The sequence below is a fragment of the Triturus cristatus genome, chromosome 7 (assembly GCF_964204655.1).
Source record: "Triturus cristatus chromosome 7, aTriCri1.1, whole genome shotgun sequence".
Taxonomy (NCBI): domain Eukaryota; kingdom Metazoa; phylum Chordata; class Amphibia; order Caudata; family Salamandridae; genus Triturus; species Triturus cristatus.
In genome coordinates, this window is record NC_140590.1 from 1,360,413,937 (window position 1) to 1,360,431,396 (window position 17,460).

At 48.3% G+C, this 17,460-nt stretch overlaps 1 protein-coding gene across 4 annotated transcripts in view; it reads right to left on the reverse strand.

The window, feature by feature from the left end:
- Positions 1 to 17,460, reverse strand: part of LOC146812060 (protein MTSS 1-like) — a 509,468-nt gene that overhangs the window by 163,933 nt on the left and 328,075 nt on the right. The window lies entirely within an intron of this gene.

Below are 17,460 nucleotides of genomic sequence, written 5' to 3' on the forward strand. Positions count from 1 at the left end.
ACCTTTTGTCCTACTTGTGCTTCTTTGTTCATCTATGTATCTACACAGTGTTTTGTGAACGTGTGCACTGATGACCAAGTTGCTGCCATACAGATGTCTTGTAGTGGTGTATTTGCTAAAAAAACAAAAAAAAACAATGGCTGCTCCCTTCTTTCTTGTTGAATGTGCTCCTGGAGTCTTTTATAATGTATCTTCAGTATTCCTGTGACAAACTGAATGGTGTGAGCTCTCCATCTTGCAATTGTGTTCTTTGTAACTGGTATTCCTAGAAAACTATTTGCAAAGGGCACAAAAAGTTGTTTTGTTTTTCTGTCTGCTTTTGTCCTTTCTATGTAATACATGACTGCACATCTTGCATCCAGAGTGTGTAATGTTCTCTCTGCCTGCGTTTTTGGATTCTAAAAGAAACTGGTTATCTGAATACTCTGATTCCTGTGAAATTGTGAAATAACCGTTGGCATGAACTGTGTATCTATATTCATAACAATTCTGCCCCTGGGTACTTGAAAGTAAGGCTCTTGGAAGGTGACATCTTGCAATTCAATTACTCTGTGTAGTGAGGTAATGGCCACCAGGAATGCAGTCTTTAATGCGCACAGATGCAATGCAACCTTGTGTAAAGGTTCAAATGGTGCCTTCATTAGTTGTGTGATTACCTCTCTTGGAGGTGAGATTCTCTTTCCTCCTCCCAAAAACCACTTAATTACTGGTGCTGTGAAGACACTCTTTCCAATGTGGCCCCTTGTGTACACCACCACTGATGCTAAATGAACCCTAAGTAAAGCATATGTTGATTTACAGTCTAACAAATGTGTCAAGTACCTTAAAACTGTTTTATCCCTTGTGTTCTTCTTTAATATTCCTTTTTTAAGACACCGTAGTGAATATCTTTTCGATTTCACCGTGTAACATCTTCCTAGCTGTAGGTTTCCTTGCTTCTCTTAGAATAGCCATAGTCTTTTCTGGTAAGTTTAAATGTTCAAACTTCAATATTTGCACTGTTCTCTTCTCGCTTCGGAATACCTTCCTCTGAATTGAGTTTATTCTGCATCCCAAGAAATTCTTCTCTTATTCTGGTTTTGGAAATGATTTTTCCGTTTTTATGGAGACCCAGTTGATATAGTCTTCATGATATGAAGAATGTATTCTTTGTATCTTTTGTGCGAGTCTGCCCTTACCAACTTGGGTCTTCTAGGTAGGGCTAAACATGAATGCCTTGTCTTCGTATGTGTGCCGCTACTGCTGCTAAACATTTTGCAAATACTCACGGTGCTGATTTCATTCTGAAAGCCAGTACCTTGACTGATGGTGTTTCTTGTCTACCACAAATCTGAGAAATCTCTGGTGCCTTGAATTCATAGGATTGTGTAAATAAACATCCATCTTTTTACATGCAAACTGTTTCACAGATAAAACTCCTGCTCATGCGGCATGTTATTGGTGAATAATATTGGTCATGCTTACTGAAATAATAAATACAAATAAAATTTGAAAAAGACATTATCTCCAAAGATGGCAAACACATGACAAGTCTAAGCCTGAAAGAAAACTTTTAGATTCTATATATGAATCAGCGACAAGGCCGGACTGGCCGTAGCAGGCACCGGGCGTTTCGCTGGTGGGACACCAGGGTGGGGCCGGTTTTTGGGCCCTGGGGGGGGGGGGGGGGGCGTTTTTGTTACTGGGGTCGCCAATATCAGCCCCCTGTAACAAAATCGGCCCTAGCAAACCGCTCAACCGCACCCCCCTGTTTCCCCTAGGGGGGCTGGCTGAGCAGTTTGCCAGGGCCGGTTTCGATTCCCAGTCCGGCCCTGCACTGAAACAGGGGGCCTGGCTCAAAGTGCACAGTCAGTTTACCTTCAGAATGGGGAATGTACCTTCAGCATGACATGAATAATTCAAAGATGTACTGCTTACTCAGTATTAGTGTAAATATACTTAAACCTAAGCGACGCCTTCTCTGAGGCTTTGCATATCTGAGAAGTCTACTTCTATTTGAACTGGTGAGGACATGCAGACATGACTGCATAAGGCACGAACAAAACACTGGGTGTGCCGCTCCCACCTTTGTGGGTTTGAATAGATTTGGTCTTAGTAATATCAGCGCACATGCTCGGGCACATGCAAGGTTGTGTCATAAATATTAGGGTCTTTCGATAGCGTGTTTCAATGGTCCGGGTAAAATGCAGCGGATAACACAAGGAACATATGCACCCCTTCTTCTATAAAAGAACAGAAGGCTTTGGACAGACTAAGGGCACTATCTGAAAACAAACTAATATGAAATGAATTGCCTGCTGGGGCACTTCCCGCGAGCTGTGAAGTTAACAGGCAGCAGCCCGGGGATGCTTTGTTATCCCACCACTGCGGCAAGGAAAGCAGTGGTCTCTTTAAAAACCTACACTGTTTTACTCATATAGTCCAGAAATAGTGACTTATGTACTCACTCCTAGGTGTGTGTGATCTGAAAGTCGCCGGTCTGGATCCCAGCAAACTTGACTTCACTGTTCATTCTTCGAAGATACATAAAGTGAATACAAATGTTGTTCGGGGGAATTGCATACACAAATGTTTTACGTATATTGCTGTGGCGAAAATACAATATAAATATCACTACAGACGAAAGTGGGTTATTTTGATGCGCATGCTCACCCTCAAGGAACAATTTTTCAGATCCTCACATGGCTTGAGCAGCCTGGAATATCATGTTCCTAAAGGTCTGGGTGTGTCCCTGCATAGTGGAGCAAGATCATCAAGGAGAGAACCACATTGCACTACTCGGTTACCCATTGGATCTGACTGGACAGGTGTTGTCAAAGGGCTTTGAGGTACCATGATGGCATCCGTCAGTCTTGAGGGCATCCATTCAACCATTCATCATAACTGAATGCCATTGTACACTGGCAGTCTCAGTAGTTCAGAGGTGAAGTCCTTGTGGTCCAGATAGGTACTCCTGTGAAGTTGTACGCCAATGATGTCCTGGGAGTGTTTATCCAGTGGCATGGCCGAGTGGGTCCAACACTGCAAAAGAGGCCACATCTTGCCCTCCTAGTAGAGTTGAGGCCTTTCTATAGGTGGCATCACTGACAAAAGCCAGAACGCAAGGTTGCTTTGAATGGAATAGAACAGTTACCACGACCATGTGATAAGAACAGTTGTCAGCAGAATGGTTGGGTCACTGCCTACAGCCTCTGCACCAGTAGGACCTTTTATGGTGGCGGGTGAGAAAAAAAGACACTCAAGTCACGGATATTCTTACAGCCCTTCTAACTAATGGTCATACATCTATAAGCTGCATGTATGTTGTGCCAGGTAACGAGTATGGAGAACTTTAAATCAGTGCATTTTTAACAGGCTCCCCCATCTCACTTCAGCTAGGTTGGAAAGCTTGGTGAACACTATTCATTTCTACAAGCAGCTCCCTTCCACAGTCAGCATAAAAAATATTTTTGGCGTCCAGAAAGAGCAAGCCCCAGAGAAGTCAGAGAACTGCTGCTCAGAAATCTTTAGAGTGCATGGAAGGTGTTGGTGGAACAATGCTTACAAGGGATTCCACTGTGCTCCACGTGGCAGACTGCTCACCACGTTGCCATGGCCCTTTACAAGGAGCTTATAAAGCATGTACTTAATTGAAGATAAACCTTCTAAAGTGACTTTTCAAAAGATGTGAGAAAATCCTTAGCTTTGCATGATCACCCCCTTTAATCCTGACAAGAGTTACTATTATCAAACTCAACATACTAGGCACTCCTATCAAGTGTCAAAAGTATATTCTCTGACTCCTAAAACATGGTCAAATTGGCTAATCACCAACAGGAACATTCAACTTTCCACTAAAGCAATAGTATATGGGTCAGGAAAATACACCAGTGGCATGGGAAGTTAAATGTCGCCTGCAGCACATTCCAGGCCATCCACTAGGATGACAAAAGAAACATGGCTTCATGCTTGCCTGTGTTGACTGACCAATTAATGTTTTAAACCTGCAGGGAAAATTATCAAAATATCCTTTGACATGAAAGAGCCCTACTTTTAAATATTAACCCCTTCCCTGCGGGGGTAATTTTACCACGGTGCGGGGGGGGGGGGGGGCACGGCTCCGCTGTGCTCATGACAAGCTCAGCTCGTCATGACTCACAGTGAAGCTGTGCTCATGACGGGGTGAGCTCGTCACGACCCCGCCCACTGATTAATTCTCCCGCACAGGCAGGGAATTATTCGCGCATGGTCGGGCCGCGGCCGTTATGACAAGCTAAGTTCGTCATGAGCACAGCTCTACTGTGACTCATGACGACGCAAGAGGTTAAGAAACGGGGGCATGGCCTAAGGGGCCATGATGGTGGTTACTCCTTCCTAGAGCTCCCGGCTGGTCGGGCCCACCACTGCTCAAACAAGATGGTGCAGACAGGGTGATGACACGACAAACTGCTCCCTCAAGCCTCCAGGACACATGTGGCAAGCAGTAAGGGCCATGCTGCAGCCAAAAAGCCCCCTTTTGTCACCCGTGGCCGTCACTGGGTGAACCTGCGCGGCTCCACATTAAGTACTGGAAACCACGTGCCACTGAGAACAAGGAAATACCAGGCCCTCGGCCCTCAAGGCTGCGCTCAACAATGTGGCCGTCAAACAGCCCCCAATGGGGTTTCGGGAGCCGTGTGCCACAAGCAATACACCTTGGGAGGCACTGGGCCCTCGGCCCTGTAGACACTACTTCCCCGCCTCCTCGTGGTGCCGAAGGATTCATTGGCATACTGCTGGTGTGGGCATGGCGGGTGAGGCTCTTCCAGGAGCGCAAAGATGACAGCGCAGGCCACCACCCTACTTGCGGTTGCGGCTGGGGCTCCCGCTTTGGAGCGGCAGGGCCATCGCCATCCACTCTCTACTGATTTAGTCCTGGTCCCCCCAACTGGAGGACATGGAGGGGGGAAACTTGAAGAATGCAGGTGAGCTTGGGGGGACGGGTCACCTGGGGCTGCAGAGGGGCAGCTGTTTGCCAGAAACAGGGGCAAATCAACTGTTGCTGTTTCTATCAGCTGCATCTCACTACACTGCATCCTCGCTCTGCCTGGCTGATTGTCTGGACTGGGGCGACCGGCCAACAGTGGGGTTGGACTGGGAGTGCTGGTGAGGACGGCAGGACCACAGTGGTCCCTCTTCGCTTCCGCCATTTACAGGCATCTGGGGCTGGTCTGGACTTAATAGTAGTGCTAACGGGGGTGGGGTGTGACCACCCAGATACAGCTACTCGTGCTGCCCACCTTAGTTTGGTGGAAGTAGCTGATGTGCCCCACTTCCATAGATGGATGCCTAGAAACCATCCTAGTAGTGTTACCAGCATTGCCATGGCTTCTTAACTCATCATTCACATCAGCCTGCACCCGCTCTACACCATAGGCTGCAACAAACCTACTGCGACAAAACCAAATCAATAAATTCATGCCCCCTCGTCTAGAGCCCGGGGATCTGTGGACTCTGTAACCCCCCCATGGCAATGGTATGGCAGACAATCACCAAGGTAGAGGCCTGAATGTCCGCGCTGGAAGACACCCTACGTGACCTTCAGTGTACAGTTTCTATAATGTCAACAGCATCTAAGCTCCTGGAAGAGAGAGTAGAGGATGCTACAAACAGTATCAAAAACCTCCCCTGCAGCACCCCCTCAATCACGAATTACAGACACAGGGACAAAAATCCTCTAGACTTACACCTCTGTTTGCTTTAGTATGTCTGGAGGGGTGGGGCAACAGATGATTCTGGAAGGAAGTGCGGGGTGGGGGGACACACAAGTTCTTTTTTAAGTTCTTGCTATTTCACACACCATGATGTTCGCCACTCGTATATGAGCAGGTGGGTGCGACTCCCTCTCAAGACCTAGGTCATATTGCCTTGTTCAAAATGATTGTGCTACCGTGCATGCTGCACACCTTATAAATTACCCACTGCTGATACTGCATGTCTGGGTCTGCACCCTAATGGCAAAATTACCTGCCTTCAGAATAGCTTAATAATTTCTCCCGAATCGTATTCAGTAAACATTCCTAATCACCATACGATGGAGATACAGGCATGGCAGATGTCTGTCTCCATTACAGGCTGGCCCACGAGTTAGTGGTCAACAAATGGCTAAACGGCAGATGGGACGACCCAGTGTGATGTCTTGAGGTGGCAACAATGGGTCTAGATATCAGAGGTATGCTTTATGGAAGCCCCATCCCCTCACACCTTCCCGAGCCAATCTGGAGGGGTTCTCCTAAATTGGTGATCGTCGCAGAGACAAACTTGCTGGGATAAATGGATCATGCTGGAGACCCCATTATGGACGGGACGATGACTGCATCACTTGTCGTCCTTGGTTGGGTTTGGAGATTGGGATAATATCGGGATCTACTCGTCGGAGACAGGTGGTAGGGGTCACTTATAAAACCATTCCTATTCCTTCAAGCTGAATACGCACTTCATAAATCCCAATTCTTTAAATATCTACAACTGCGCCATGCCCTTGAACAACATTGTGACTCTCTTGGTGCAGTTTCGAAATACAATCCATAGAATCTTGAATCCTCATGAGTCCTATAGAAGTTAAGGGCAACTCACTGATTTACAGAACCCTCATACTTAACGCCTCAGACCTGTTTGTATCGCTGTGATCCCGCTGGGAGGGCTGGTTGGGCCCCCTAGACAACTCCAACTAGAGGGATGTGTGCATATCAGCAAGCATAATGGTCATCTCCTCAAGGCTCAGATTAATCGAGCTTAATTTTCTACACACGACCAACCTGACACTCCTGAGACTACACCATAAGGGCACAATGATAAACCCAGCATGCTAGCACTACCTAGAACGACAAGCACATTCATTCACTTGGTCTGGGAATGCTCCCAGATTGCACAAAACTGGGAGAAAATCTTTACACCCTCTCTGGTGTGCAGCGGAGGCAAATAGTTACTTCACCTGAGAGAGCCCTCCTAGGTGTCCTGGGTGGGGTGAGTGATACAGTGGGGGATAAAGACTTGGTGGGAATTGGAACCACGCTGCTCGAGAGACCTATAAAGCAGGTCCTAGAACCAGTTTGGTGGGGTTGAGGTGGAGACTTCTCATTTTCCCATTGGTTAGGGTGTGTCCAGGAGTCGCTCCCGCCCACTGGCTAGTGAATCCTACAAAAATGGCACCTCACCCACAGCTCATTAGAACACATCTGGATGGGGTAGAACAAAAGGAGGACTGGTCCTGCTGTCTGTGACCTTTGTGGATACCTGAAGGGCTCCTACTGGTAGCCAGGACTGAAGATGACTCCACGGTTCAGGTGGCTGACCGCCTGTAGGGCTTCAAGAGCACAACACACTGCAAGAGGTCTTTTTAGGTCTTGCCTAGGCAGCGCTTGCGATGTCTCTTCGAGACATGTCGCATCTTTGATATCAGCTTGAAAATGCACCTTTCTTTTTCAATGGTTCCTCTTGCTGTCCTGCCTAAATGTCTGCTTTTCATTGGTTAATATGCTTAGTAATCCCTCCTTTTCTACTATTGTAACCTCCCATGTGGACTGCCCCTCTTACATCTACTGTTACTCATTATGTTATTTATTCGTTTTGGAGCACTCTTTTTTTCCTTTGTGGTTAAGCTCAGGAACTACACGCGTGCCCATTCTTGCTCCCTCTCCCTGGCTGCAGCTGAATCCTCCTCCAAACCCTTTGCTCCCTCTCCTTGGCTGCCGCAGCTGCCGCCTCCTCCTCCCTCCTGCTTTTGAAACGCACGGCCTGGCATCCCAGTCCCGGTCTTCCTATAGCTGCTGCCTCCCGATTCCAATACCAGCTTTCCAACTGGGAAATCAGTAATTAACTGAGAGTTTGCTTTTCATACATACGCTTGCTGAGTTTGCTTTTAATTGCCTGGGCAGCAGGCACGGGAGGCGTGCGGGAGAGAACGGGGCAGCTTTGCCAGTGCACACTGCCCGACCTCAGCATGCTGCTCTTCAGAAAACTCAAAAAGTCTTCAGGAAGCTTTGCCTATCTCCCACCACACACCGGCCTCCCCCTCTGCTCAAATTACTGGCAGCGTCTCGCCTTACACAGCATTAGATTAAAGCGGCTCTATGCAGGGGCCTTTCGGGTACCGCAGGCATGCAAAGGAGCACACCGTGTGCCACGTAAACTTTAATTTAAGGATTTTTTGCGTTTGCCCATGTAAATAATGGCTGGGTAATCCGTAATTAAGTGTGAGCAGGCAGCACATGCGCTTGTCGAATGGTAATCAGTAATTAATTGCACGCAGGCAGCGCATGCTCTTTCCGAATTCGCTTTTTATTGCCTGGGCAGCAGGCATGGGAGGCGTGCAAGGGTACCGCTTCTCCCAGCCCTCTCAATCCCAACTCACCCACACCTCTCACAACCCAGTAGTGCAACACTCCTCTGCAGAAAACCTGCACCGTGTCTATTCAATGACCAATGCACGCCCAAAGCTCTATCCCATCTTAACCCGGGATCCCAACGAGATGTCCATTATTTGTCACCAAATGCCATTCGGCCCAATACACTCCAATTTATTTTAATAGGAGGTGAACCCACCCGACCCAGCTATAAAGAGGAGCAGAAAGTTGCCAAAATGTGGCCCTCGCCCACCCCCCTTATGTTGTCCCACTCATGGGCGCTTTTACCCCTCCCTTAGCCATTGATATTGTCTAGCACAGTAAACCCTGTGTTCGCTTAGCACCATTTCCTTGGCGGGCGTACAAATAAACCGGCAGGCATTTATTTGCAAGTACTTCCAGCTTTTAACTAAAGCAACACAGCATTTAAGTATTCTCTATCAAAATTCTTCCACACCTACAGCAGAATGAACTTAGACACGGGGGCCAATTCTTCTCTCAGTAAGTGGTCCGCTGCTCGGCCCCTCCACTCTTCCTCTTTCTCCCTCACACTCTCTCCTCCCCTCCCCTCCCCTCTTAAGAACCCCTAAAATTCTGCAGTTCACTATGTCTACAATATAAAGGCGCATTTCAAGTCTGGGGGGAGTGTATCACCCAAAAAAGGATAAATTAAACCCACTGTATGCGCCATAATTAATCAAAGCAATAAACGGATCACTGAGCACTCGCCCGGCCCCCTTTAAACACACTACCAGTGAAGAGGTTTACAAGCCATTATGCATTCCTGTTCTGCAGACTGCATGTCAGGAGATTCGCCCTGGCGCACGTACAAGAAAACTAAAAAAATTCTAGTTTCATCCACTTTAAACCAAAGGAAATTATTTGTTAGGTTTCCATAACAGATCAGCTAGATCAGTACGTTCTTTAAAATTTCTGACAAGTTAGTGTAGTAGTTCTCTGGTAGAAAACATTTCTGAAAACAGTTGGCTTGGATTTTCTTTAATTGCTTATGCGACTGCTGGTATATATTTAAAGAAAACATAACTAAGAAACATTGTCATTTGCAGCCCCAATAGTTATAATTTTTACTAATGCTAGACCGTTTGCATTGCAAATGCTTGTTCCTGAAGTGACAAGATGCACCTGGACTGGGACTGTACCCTGCTGGTGGCCTCTGCTGGAGTGAGTCCTGGCCCCTAAGTGCTGTGATTGAGGTCCTAGGAACCTTAGAAGTGATCAAGGGTAGCTGCTCCAGAAAGTCTGAAAAGTTGGGACTTAAAAAATATGTAGACTTTGTAGACTTTTCTAGCTTCCGGGGGAAAGATGCTAATTCTAAGAGAACTTATCTGAAATAGCTTTTGACTTGTTCGCTGGAGGATTTTGAGCTCCAAATAAAACACTAATCCCAAAGGTAGACAGATTGACCGGTCGCAGGTGCAAAATGTATTTGCCCCAATGAGAGGACTCAGGCAGCCACGAAATGTGAATTTTCCCACTTAACTTTTCCCGTCAAAACCAATGGCTTTAGCAGGACCTTATCCAACGTTATCTGACTTTGAGAGGGCTTTGACAGATGAGGCTTGCAGCTTTGCCCCGCTGGAGGATATCAACTACCATTTCAGAGACAGAGTCAAAAGGTAAAATCTTTGTACGAGATGACATGTGGGGGTATCTCAATTGCAGTCAGCTTGAAATGGTGCCGAGGTCCCAGTCAGTTACAAACAGTGACTTCTGATGGGCACTTTACTTTTCATAGCTTTTTTGACAGAAATCTTTAAAACGTTGTATCTCTGTTTTCCCTTATTCAAATAAGTGTAAGTTTCCCAATTTTTTTCTCGATTTTTAGAAATTGGTTGAGGGATTTTTAATGTGTTGTGTTTTGATTATTTAATTGTTTTGATACTGTTAAAGAACACACTTTTCCTTAAGATAAGCCGGTCTGCTCCGTGCCAAAGTAACCAGGGGTTGAGCCCATCTTTATTTATTGAACTTGCGTGTTGCACCTAATAGGATTTTGGATTTATTACTTGGGAAGGACTTGCATCCTCCCCAACAAATAATTCATTTTCCTATAAAAACATTTCATTAACTTTAGCAAACGGTATGACAAAATTGAAGGACATGAAGAAGGTACAGGAACCCTGCCATTCATTTTGATATTGAGCATTAACAGGCATTAGTGTATTAACAGATGTCGAAACGTCACACCCTATTGAAGCGTATGAGAGTATGTAGTTCACAATAGCTCATTAAGGGTAAATACCCTGCATGTGACAAGACTGCTCTGCTGGCATACTTGGAAGAATTCCTTGCTGCCATTAACTTAATTAGTAATCTACGTTTTCCGAGGACTTAAAAAAAGGCACTGGCATATCGGATCAGAAACTTTTACAGACGAGTAAAGGGCAAACGAAAATACTCCAAGCGCACGGGTTAATCATGAAAAAACAGACGCACTACAGCCCTAGCTTTTCTGACAGCATTCACGAGAACGAGTCACTGGGACAGCACAGAGACCTAAACACAAACCCAGACTATTTCATAGATTTAATTTATTATCAATTTGTTTTAAAGGCTGTGGAATTCAACACTAGCGTATGAGGGCTTGTGCAAAGCTAAATTGTTTATGATCACGAACAATGTAATAATAACTTTTTTATATATATTGCTTAATGAACAAGTTACTTACCTTCGGTAACAATGTATCTGTAAGAGACATAAGTAGTTATAGATTCCTTACCTTAGAATTACCCCCAGGCGTCACACTGGATCCGGAGGAATATTTTCTTAGCAGTACCCCTGAGCGTTGGTAGGTGGTGTCGTTCGTCTTCGGCGTCGTGGTTGCCGGGATGACGTCGCAGTGTCTTCTTAGACGCTGCTCCTGTGCGCTGATGTCAGTTCTGACACGACTTTCCATGCCAGAAGCGCACAGCCATGCAAGACACTGACCACTTAGAGAACATGACTAGGGCCCTGTAAGGGAGTCCTTATCCCTATAAGCCAGTTAGCAGAATGAGGAGGATGGGTGGGGCGGTAAGGAATCTATAACTACTAATGTCTCTTACAGATGCATTGTAACCGAAGGAAAGTAACGTATTCATCTGAAAGAGACCGTAGTTATAGATTCCTTACCTTAAAATAGATACCCCAGCAATAGGAACCCTGGAGGAGTGTCTGCGAACTAAGTTCACACCAGGAAGTCCTGGAGAACAGAACAGCTGAAAAAGCTATTTCTCCGGACTTGGCTATCCAGGCAGTTACACTTAGTGAACGTGTGCAAGGATGCCCACATGGCTGCCTGACAGATGTCAAGTAAGGGATGTCCGCGTCCCAAAACAGTAGTCGCTGCCATTGCCCTGATAGAGTGGGTGCGTAGTCCCACTGGAGGTTCCTTTTTAGCCAAAGAATAACAGATCTTGATACATAGGACAACCAATCAAGAGATGATACGTTTGTGCACTGCCCGACCTTTCTTAGCACCCACGTAACCCACTAAGAGTTGATCGTCCACCCGGAAGTCTTTTGTGCGGTCAAGGTAGAAAGACAGCGCACGCTTTGGGTCCAGACTGTGGAGTCTCTCCTCACCTTTGGAAGGGTGCGGAGGCGGGATGAAGGTGGGCAATGTGATGGTCTGACCTATGTGGAAATAAGTGACTACTTTGGGCAGAAAAGAGGGCCTAGTACGGAGGACTACTTTGTCCGGATGGACAGCAAGAAAGGGAGGTTTAGAAGATAAAGCTTGAAGCTCACTCACTCTGCGAGTCCGGAGTCACAAGAATAACTTGGGCCCAGTCATGCTTGATCTTCTTCAGCACTCTGGGTAGAAGTGGTACAGGCGGAAAGGTGTACAAGAGGCTGCAATTGCACTCGCGGCAAAAGGCTTCACCGAGCGAGGGCCACCTTGGAAATTCCAACACGCAGAACTGTTGACTTTGTGCGTTCTCTTCTGTGGTGAACAGATCTAACCAAGGCTCTCCCTACTGCTGAAAGAGACCTTGCACCACCTCTGAGTGAAGACGCCATTTGTGATCCATCATGCACCACCGGCTGAGTTTGTCCGCACTGGCATTCAGGGAACCAGCCAGGTGTTGAACCACCAGGGACATGCCCTGATTTCCCTGCCCTGTCCCCTGACCATAGGGTCCACAACTCCACTCTGCCCTGTTTGTTGCAGTACCACATGGCAGTAGTGTTGTCCGTGAACACCTGCACTACCTTTGACAGAGGGAAGGAATGCCTTCAGTGCAAGATGAATCGCCCGGAGCTCTACAAGGTTGATGTGGAGCCCGGACTCCGCTAGAAACCAGAGACCTCTGATCTCCGCCTTCCCTATCCCAGAAGTGACACATCCGTCGCTACTGTAAACTCGGGTTGGGGAAGGGAGAGAGATCTTCCACTGATCCAATCCTGGTTTGTGAGCCACCACTGCAACTGACTTGCAATCCCCTCCGAGATCTGGACGACATCGGAAAGATTCCCTAGATGCTGCGCCCACTGGAACTTCTACTAGCAGGATGCAAAAGGCCATGAGGCCCAGCAGCCTCAGGGTCATGCGAATGCAGGAGGTCCGCCGTAGTCTGGAGGTGGGAAACGACAGCCTGGGGCGAGCCCCCCTTCAACAGCCAGTTGTCGAGATAGGGGAAGACTGGAACCCCTGATGTGCGCCGATGAGTGGAGACCAACGCCATCATTTTGTGAACACCCGAGCGGCGCTGGTAAGGCCAAAAGGGAGCACGGTGAACTGAAAATGTTTGTGGCATACTGTAGGTCATGCCGATGGGCAGGCTAGACGGGGATGTGTAAGTAAGCAACCTGCAAGTCCAACGCTACCATCCAGTCTCCAGAGTCGAGGGCAGACAAGACCAGAGCCAAAGTTAACATCTTGAACTTCTCCTTCCAGAGCAAGCGGTTGACGTCCCTGAGGTCTAAGAGAGGATGCAGGCCTTCGTCCTTCTTGGGCACCAGGAATTAGTGGGAGTGGCAACCATGACCTACCACAGGGACGTGTTCTATAGGTCCCTTGGCCAAGAGAGCCGTAACCTCCTGGCAGAGAAGGGCCAAATAATCCCCCGACATGCGATGGAGTGTATGTGACATGGAGGGGGGTGGGGGGTAGTCTCGAAGGGGAGGGTGTAGCCCCTGCGGACTATCTGCAAATCCCACCTGTCCGACGTGATGTTGCCCCAGTGGGGGAGGTGATGGCGGATCCTGCCGCCCACTGGGAAGTGGTGGCCCTGAAAAGTCTGACTAGGAAGGGTCGAAGGCTGCTGCAGGGTGGGATATCAGTGGACTTATCCACCCGCTGGTCCCCAGACCCATGACGTTGGGTCCCATGTCCTCAGTCGCGTAGAGGCTGGGTTGCTTGCGCAGGAGTGTGGCTCTGGCTGGAACGTGGTGGGGCACCCCTTCCGTAGCCACGAAAGGGCCGAAAGGCAGATTGCATGGGACGAGAGGTGGCAGCGAGGCCCAAGGATCTGGCCGTAGCCCTAGCGTTCTTGAAACGCTCGAGCGTGTTGTCCGCCTTGTCCCCAAACAGGCGACGGCCATCAATGGGCATGTCCGAAAGGGTCGATTGAACATTCCCAGAGAAGCCAGTGGACCTCAGCCAGGTGTTGCACCTCAGGGCTACTGATGTAGAAATCGTTCTAACCAGTGAGTCGGCGGTATCCAGTCCACACCTGATGGCGAACTCTGCTGAGTCTCGACCCTCTGCTACAGCACGGGTGAGCATGGCGCAAGCCTCGTCTGGACACTGTGGCAGCACTTGCGCAACTGTGTCCCACACAGACTGTGTGTAACGGCCCAAGAGACATGTGGTGTTCACCGGCAGCAGTCCTAAGCTGGGGGAAGAAAACATCTTCTTCCCAAAATGGACCAGCTTCTTGGATTCCCTGTCTGGGGGAGCAGTAGGGAACGGGCCTTTAAATGTTGAGGCTTGGACCACCAAACTCTTGGGGGTAGAGTGTTGGGAGAGGAAAAGGGTGTCGCCCGGGGCCGGGCGATGACGTCGGACAATCATCCTATTCAGAGGAGCCCCTGTGCTGAACTTGGACCAAGTGCCCAGAAGGATGTCAGTGAGGGCCTCATTAAAAGGCAGTAGGGGCTCCGAAGAGGCCGCTGTCTGCTGAAGCACCTCAGTCAGGAGGTTAGTCCTGACTGACACTGTAGGAAGCTCAAGGCCTCAGCCACCCTACGCAACACCAAAGCGTAGGAGGCCCCCTCCTCCGTAGCCATGGTAGGGGGAGAAAGCATACCAAGGTCTGGTGAGGTATCCAGACCACTGGCCTCACCCAACTCCTCTCGCCAGTCCGGCTCCTCAAGATTGTCAGCTAGAGGGTCACCAGACCCCTCCCAATCCTCCTCACCCTCCTCTGGCTGCCAGTCAGGTCGGTAGGGAACGCCAGGAAAGAACAGTGGTACAAAAGTACCGGTCGACGCCGGTCTGGCTCCGTGTCCAAGTCGGGGGTGAGGCTAGGGTCGACGCCGGTTGGGGGCGCAACCGGCGACGGAGGTGTCGCCATTGGAATCGGCACCAGGGACGGTACCGTGAGGTTGACCGGCACCGATCCGGATCCAGGCCTGGATCATCGGGGGCACTCCAGCGCCGAAGCCACCAGCCTTGAAGGCCCAGGGCCCCCAGCCGAGTCCACGGGGCCCAAAGGCCTGCCAGCGGAGTCGGGCGGCCCAAAGATGCTATGCAGCGCTTCATAGAAAGCTTGAAGCTGGGCAGGGGATGCTCCGGCTCCCGGAAAGAGAGGGAAGCGCGGAGTCGTCCCAGAAGCGGGCTCCGAAGTCAGAGTCGGAGAGCGACGACTCTCTGGATCCAGCGTCGCGTCGGCTGACAGACGGGGAGAAGGCGAAGAGCGACGATGCTTCTTCGCCTTCTTCTTATGCTTTGACTTACCCGAGGAGTGTGGAGACTTCGAGGACGAGTGGTGATGGCTCCACGACCAGTCCCGAGGTCTTCCTCTCGACCGGGACCTCGAGTGGCGCAGAGCCAGCTGCCGGGCCTCCAGAAGCTTTTGGGACCGCTCCCACAAAGACTTCCGGTTCATGGCCCGACATTCTGAGTACAACTTCGGGTTGCGGTCTCGCTCCAGGCACCAGAAGCACACAAGGTGCGGATCCGTGACAGACATCCGCTTGTGACAGGAGTCACAAGGCTTGCAGCCGGTCCGTCGATGAGACATACCTACATGCACCAGGAGTCGAAGGACTCGAAAAAAGACGTCAATAAAAGTCAAAAAAGTTTTAGTCAAAAAGTGACTAAGGGGTACGCTCTGCCTGGATCTGCGCTGGCTGGCACGGAAAAAGAAAGAACTGACATCAAAGCGCAGGGGCAGTGGCTAAGTAGACACCGCAACATCATCCCAGCGACCACGACCCCAAACGCAGATTCGACCGACGCTACCTACCAACGCGCAGGGGTACTGCTAAGAAAAAATTTCTTGGGATCCAGGCTGATGCCTATGGGTAATTCTAAGGTAAGGAAAATATACCTACGGTCTCTTTCAGATATTGTATTTGTACAGGTTCTAAGCAATATACAAAGCAACTGTTACAATTATCAATTTAATGGTGCTCAATGATTCCCAGTCAGTTTACCTGTATGAAGATTTCCCAAGTGGATATCATGAAAACCTGGTAAAGCTCCAGATCGCCAGAGCCAAAGCTGGTCACCAGTCACTACTACTTTACAACCATCTAGGCACAGTGGAAAGTCGCTACAACATACTGCACCTAAACTGGACACGGCAAATAAAATCATGATGTAAAGCTTAGAAGGGTCCCAAGTTTACGGGCCTGCAGCCCCAAGACAAATGTGAAAAAAACGTACCGAATTCAGCAGTTATATTTTCTAATTGTATAATATGAAAGTGCTTTAATAAAGGGACTAATTTCTGAGAATACTTTAAACAACAGGGGGCAAAAAACAACTACCCAAATTAAGTGCCGTGAAACACACATTTATAAAGTGATACAATCTAAACGAATTACTTAAAGAGAAGCAAGCCACTCAGGAGACAGTTCGCTGTTTTTACGCAGTTAAATGTGTCGCAGACACATAGAAATCCAAATAACAAATGTTCACGAGTAAACTGTAAGAACAGAATATAGAACACCCTCTAGCTAGAGCTACGTGCACTGTAGAAGACATTGCTTTAGGCGTTTGATGAACCCCTTTACTGACTTCGCAGGAGTAGAATGTTCGAGGCCAAAATGTGCACTTATTGACCTTTTAGGGACAGTATACGGTTAAGGCACCAACTGTGCATCCATAAAACATTGCTTCAAATCCCTGTTTCTCCAATGAGCATCGACTGTGATGCTAGGCGGGTTTATTCAGTACTTACACTCTTCAAAATACTAAGGGCTCAGACACCGGCTTTGTGCTGATATAAGGCACTATATAAATAACTGACTTGGAGGGCAATTACATCACATACATGAGTCTAAATGTAATATTGGCCTGTCTGTTATTAAATCTTAGAAAATAAAAAATAAAACCTGGGCCAGATAGTCTGCGCCACCTAGAAGATAAAAAAGATTTTAAAGTTTTAGAAATTAGCAAAAGCTAAAAATGAGTAGGGACCAATGTGCTGGGAAGCGGTAACTCGAGACACCTTTGCTGCTGGTCACTGTGGGGGGTTCTCCATCTTGTGGGCGCTGGCGAGACCTCCTCTTCCACTCTGCTCAGAATGAGGGGTTCTCCCCCTTGTGGGCGCAGGCGCGGCCTCTGTCACTGAGCTCAGAATGAGGGGTTCTCCATCTTGTGGGAACTGGCAAAGGCTCCTCTTCCAGTGTGCTCAGAAAATGTGATCCAGCAGGCATGAACTTCCGTCTGTGCAGCTGCCGAGCCGATGTCACGAAGCACTTGTGCACATGCATGCGGCAGAGCCACAAGTGTGCATTCCACACAGTGACAGAATTTCAACCAAAGAAATTAACTGAATGCCTTTTTGTGCGGTTCCATTGCCAAGGAATAATATGTAAATACCATAGTCAACTGCCCATAAAGGTATGCGAGAGGCATAAACATGTAAACAGCACTGCCAGCTGCAGTTTTGAAGTTCAAAAAATGTAGGTTTAGGTTAAC